Source organism: Neomonachus schauinslandi, chromosome 7 (genome assembly GCF_002201575.2).
Source record: "Neomonachus schauinslandi chromosome 7, ASM220157v2, whole genome shotgun sequence".
In the NCBI taxonomy this organism is placed as follows: Eukaryota; Metazoa; Chordata; class Mammalia; order Carnivora; family Phocidae; genus Neomonachus; species Neomonachus schauinslandi.
This window is the reverse complement of record NC_058409.1, coordinates 1,307,204-1,313,203: the sequence shown is the minus strand read 5'-3', so window position 1 is coordinate 1,313,203 and position 6,000 is coordinate 1,307,204.

Genomic DNA, 6,000 nt, shown 5'->3' with positions numbered 1-6,000 from the left:
GTTGCAAGGATGGTTCAATATCCACATATTAATCAATGTAATACACCACATTAACACAATGAACAATAAAAATTATATGATTATCTCAATAGTTGCAGAAAAAAAATATTTGACAAATTTCAACACCCATTTATGATAAAAACTCAATAAATTTAGTATAGACGGAATATTCCTGTAAATTAAAAAGGCCATATATTATAAGGCTTCAGCTTACATCATATTCACCACTCTCACTACTTTTATTCAACATGATTAAACTGGCAGTCTTGCACAATGAATTTGGGAGAAAAAAATAAAAGGTATCTTAGAAAGGAAGCAGCTTTCACAAATACCATGATATTACTATAGCAAACTCTAAAGATTCTACCAAATACAGGTAGAACTATAAGTAAATTTAGTGAAATTGTAGGGTACAATAAATATATGAAAATTTGTTGTGTTTCTATACCCAAATGATGAACTGTCAGAGAGAGAAATTAATAAAACAATTTCATAATTGAATCAAAAAGAATAAAATATGTAGGAATAAATTTAAGCAAGGACCTGAGAGACCTGTACACTGAAAACTATGACATTGATACAAGAGGTTAAATCAAATATAAATAAAAGTTATTCTATGGTCATGAATTGAAAGTGTCATTATTGGTAAAATATCCATAGTCAAAGCAATCTATACATTCAGTACAATTACTGTCAAAATTGCAACGTCATTGGGGCACCTGGATGGCTCAGTCAGTTGGGTGTCAGCCTTCAGCTTGGGTCATGATCCTGGGTCTCTTGATAGAGTCCTGCGTTGGGTTCCCCGCTTGGCGGGGAGCCTGCTTCTCCCTCTCCCTGTACCCTGCTTGTGCTCTCATGCACTCTCTCTCAAATAAATAAATAAAATTTAAAAAAAAATTTGCAACGTCATTTTGCACAGAAATAGAACAATCACTAAATTTTTAATGAAACCACAAAAGACCCTGAAGAGCCAAAAAGATCTTGAGAGAGAATAAACCTAGAGGCATCATATTTTTTTTAATTTAAAACTATATTACAAATTATAGTCACCAAAAGAGTATAGAATTAGCATAAAAAGACACATACATTAATGGAACAAAATATATAGTCTAGAAATATACCTACACTTAAAGTACACAATGAGGAAAAATAGTCTCTTTAATAAATGGCTTTGGGAAAACAGGACAACCACAAGCAAAAATTACCTAGCACACTTATCTTTCAGTAGCCACACAAACTAACTTGAAATAGATCAAAGACTTAATAGAAGACCTGAAACTACAAAACTCCTAAAAGAGAATATAAGGAGTAAAATACCTGACACTGATCTTGACAATATTTTTTTTGGAAATATACAACAAATATAAACATGTTGGACTACTACATGGCAAATAATCAACAAAATGAAAGTATGACCTACAAAATGGAAGAAAACATTTGCATATCATATATCTGATAAAGAGTTAGGATCCAAAATATATAAAGAATTTTTACAACTCAAAAGCAAAAAAAAAAAAAAAAAATCAATCCAATTGCAAAATAGATAGAATTGAATAGACATATTTCCAAAGAAGATGTACAAATGTCCAACAAATACATGAAAAGATGCTCAACATTAATAATTAGAGACATACAAATCAAATCACGAGATATCACTTCACATTTGTTACAATTTCTATCACCAAAAAGGCAGGAGATAAGAAGAGTTAGTAAGGATGTTGGGAAAAGGGAACATTTGGACATTATTAGTGTAAATTTAAATTGGTGCAGCTACTATGGAAAATAATATGATGGCTCTCAAAAAATTAATAGAACTACCATATAATTCAGAAGTTCCACTTATGAGTGACTATCCAAAGGAAAGAAAATCACCATCTCAAAAAGAAATATGTGTTTCCCCCATTCACTGCATCATTATTTACAAGTCAAACCATGGAAACACCTCAGTGTTCTTCAATGGCTAAATGGATAAAGGTAATGTGAATATTAATTAATTTATTTATTTATTAATTAATTAAGATATGATTCAGACATAAAAAATGAAGGGAATTCTGACGAGACTATGTGGATAAAATTTGAGGGTGTTATGCTAAGTGAAGTGAAAGAAAGTCACATTATGTATGATATGACTTATATGTGGAATGTGAAAAAGTTAAACTTACAGATACAGAGAATGGGTTGGTGCCAGAGGACAGGAGTGGGGCATGGCCAAAATAGGTGAAGGTTTTCAAGAGGTACAAACTTAGTTATTACATAAATATGTTTTGTGATGTACCATGCAACATGGTGATTGCTGTTGAGAATATTGTATTGTATATTTAAAATCTTCTAAAAGAATAGATCTTAAGATTTCTCAAAAAATATTTGTGTACAGGTGAGTGGATGTGTGTTAACTAAACATTGTACTAATAATTTCTCAAGGTATACATATATAAAATCATTACTTGATACAGCTCAAACTCATAGTGTCATGTGTCAGTTACAATTCAATAAACCATGAAAATGCAAAGAACAAATTAATTCAAATGGAAAAAGATAGGAATTTTTTAAAGGAATAATTAAATTTGACAAGTCAATAAATGAATTGAAAAATTCACTAGAGGGGTTCAGCAGCTAACTCTAAGAAGCAAATAAAGAATGATAAAACATGAAGACAGATCATTCTAAGTTATTAGATCTTAAGGCATAAGAAAAAATAAGGAAAATTAAACAAAACCTATCGGGCATATGGTTTAGCATCTCATGAACTAATATATGAATATCTGAATCCCAGGAAGGAAAGAGAGAGAAAAAGTGGAAGAGACATTATTTCAAGTTATAATGGTTGAAAAATTCTCAAAGATGGATAAGACACAGTTATACAAACATAATAAGCCTTATAGTTAATAAACAATGCATTAAATCTTATATTTATTCTAGAATACATATCCTAAAATTGCTAACTAAATTTCTAAACAAAAGAATGATTTTGAATGATTTCTAAATTTTTGGATACTGTGTGTGGTGTGAATTAGAAAAGAAATTGTATAGAATTCCAAAAGACAGAGTTAGAAAGAACTTTAAATATCAACTGGTGAATGATATTTAATAATTTTTAAAAAGAAATATTAAGAAGATGACTTTGAATTCTTAAAATTAAAGTACATTTTTACTTAATATGCATCTTATATAAAAAATTTGCAAACTACAAGGGAAAATTTTTTACTAAGTAGAACACATGGGTGCTGTATCTTTAATTGACAATGGTATCTTACCAAATTAAAAGAAAACAATTTTTATTATGTTAAGTTAGTCACCATATAGTACATCATTAGATTTGATGTGTTCAATGATTCATTAGTTGCATATAACAAAAAAGAAAACAATTTTTAAAGAGAACAACGTTTATTCTTCTAATCCATGGGCACAGAATGTTTTTCCATCTCTTTGTGTCTTCCTCAATTTCTTTCATAAAAGTTCTGTAGTTTCTAGAGTACAGATCCTTTACCTCTTTGGTTAGGTTTATTTCTGGGTATCTTATGGATTTTGGTGCTATTGTAAATGGAATTGATTCCTTAAACAACAGCCAAACTGTGGAAGGAGCCAAGATGCCCTTAAACAGATAAATGGATAAAGAAGATGTGGTTCATATATACAATGGAATATTACTCAGCCACCAGAAAGTATGATTACCTACCATTTTCATCAACATGGATGGAACTGGAGGGTATTATGCTAAGTAAAAGAAGTCAAGCAGAGAAAGACAATTATCATATGGTTTCACTCATATGTGGAATATAAGGAATAACACAGAGGACAATAAGGGAAGGGAGGGAAAACTGAATGGGAAGAAATCAGAGAGGGAGATAAATCATGAGAGACTCTGAACTCTGGGAAACAAACTGAGGGCTACCAAAGGGAGGGAGGTCGGAGGATGGGTAGCTGAGTGATGGGTATTAAGCAGGGCACATGATATGATGAGCATTGGGTGTTATACAGAACTAGTAAATCATTGAACTAATTAAAGAGAATGATGATGAAAGGACCTGGACAGAAAACTTTCAAATTAAATTATACAAACTATACAAAGAGAAAACATTTTTACATTTAATAATTATATTAAGCATCTGACTCTTGATTTTGGCTCAGGTCATGATCTCAGGGTCATGAGATCAAGCCACACATCAGGCTCCTGCTGAGCATGGATTTTGCTTAAGCTTCTCTCTCTCTTCTGCCCTTCTGTCCTCTGCCCTTTTCTGCCCCATGGGCTCTCTCTCTCTCTAAAAGAAAAGGAAAGAAAAGAAAAAAAAAGGAAAGAAGGAAAGGAAAGGAAAGGAAAGGAAAAAGGAAAAGAAAAAAAGAGAAGAAAAGAAAAGAAAAGACACCAGAATTATTATGGCAGTGTTTGGTAGAAAAATCTGAGCACATGTTGGCTAAATGTAATAATAATAGAGAAGTGATTTGTTAATCAGGTAATGAATCCAATATTCAGTATTTATGTCTCTATGTTTAGAGGAGTTAAAGTCTCCTTTCAAAATGATATAAAATGTATTTAATTAAGTTTATTACATGATTTGTCAGTATAGAGCTGTGGGTTTAGTGTCATTAACATTTTTTCCCTCAATATCAAGGTTATAAAAATGGCCAGTATCTGTCCAAATAGAACTTTAAAATTTCAGAAATCCGCTATCAAAAGAAACTTACTAATATTAATTTGATGTAAACTAACTCAGAAAATCATACTAGTTCTATATTTGTGCTGTATTGTCATTCATCTCTATTTAAGAGAACTAACCCCATTGTGTGTTAGGTTGACTAAATCTTTGGCTTGTGTTTACTTTAACTTGGAGTCACCAAATTTTACTATGGAACACAGACAAGAATGCATACACACACATAATTCAGTTTCACTCAGCATTTACAAAACAAGGGAAATATTTAGAAAAAGGGAGATGAAGCTGAACAGAAATCTGGAAAAAAAGACATTCCAGCCAGAAGAAGCATCAATGACAAGGTATACTTGCTCCAGGAGCACTGAGAACACTAGATTTGAGTACAATAATAAGTGGGATAATTCAAATCTGAGATGTAACAGAAACACCAAGGGTGAAAAACAATGGAGAATACTGGGTTTCCCTTATCCTTGCTGTGACCCAAGGGGCCATTAGTGTTGATTCTACCCATAGTTCTTTTTTTGTTTTGTTTTGTTTTTTTTTGATTCTACCCATAGTTCTAAGTCTAGAATGCACTAAAGGAAAGAGAGGAAGCCAGCACACAGTGTCCAGGACTGTAGCAAAATTGGAATGACAGGTGATAAGGGTTGTGATTCAGGTTGGTAGCATTGTAATTTGTAAGAAGTGCTCAATTCCTAGATATACATATTTTTAAAGATTTTATTTATTTATTTGACACAGAGAGACACAGCAAGAGAAGGAACACAAGCAGAGGGAATGGTACAGGGAGAAGCAGGCTTCCCTCTGAGCAGGGAGCCCAATGTGGGGCACGATCCCAGGACCCTGGGATCATGACCTGAGCTGAAGGCAGCCGCTTAATGACTGAGCCACCCAGGCGCCCCTAGATATATTTCTTTAAAAAGAAAGTTATTGTTGAGTTGTTTAATGTGGTTGAAAGAGAGAGCAAATGAGTCCAAATTTACACCAAATAACAAGCAGAAGAGCTGGGGGGAAAAAAAAAGTGATCATAAAACAGAAAATTTTGAGCTTAATACCAGGAGAACCTTAAATTTTAAATAAAATAATTATAAAATGAATACATAGTGATACAAAAGTATCAGATATATCCAAAATAAATATGAAAATTTAGTATTTTTGCTTAAATATTCTATCCCAAAATCTGGTTTAAAATGCTCAGGAAAATAATGCTTTTTAAGTCATTATAATAAAATGACACAGAGGTGAAAGAAAAAAAAAGTATATAACTAAAAGAAAGCATTGTTATACTTGTGTGACAAGTTTAGGCCATTTTCATCCACTGGAGAGAGGTTGAATAAGCAAGTGCAAC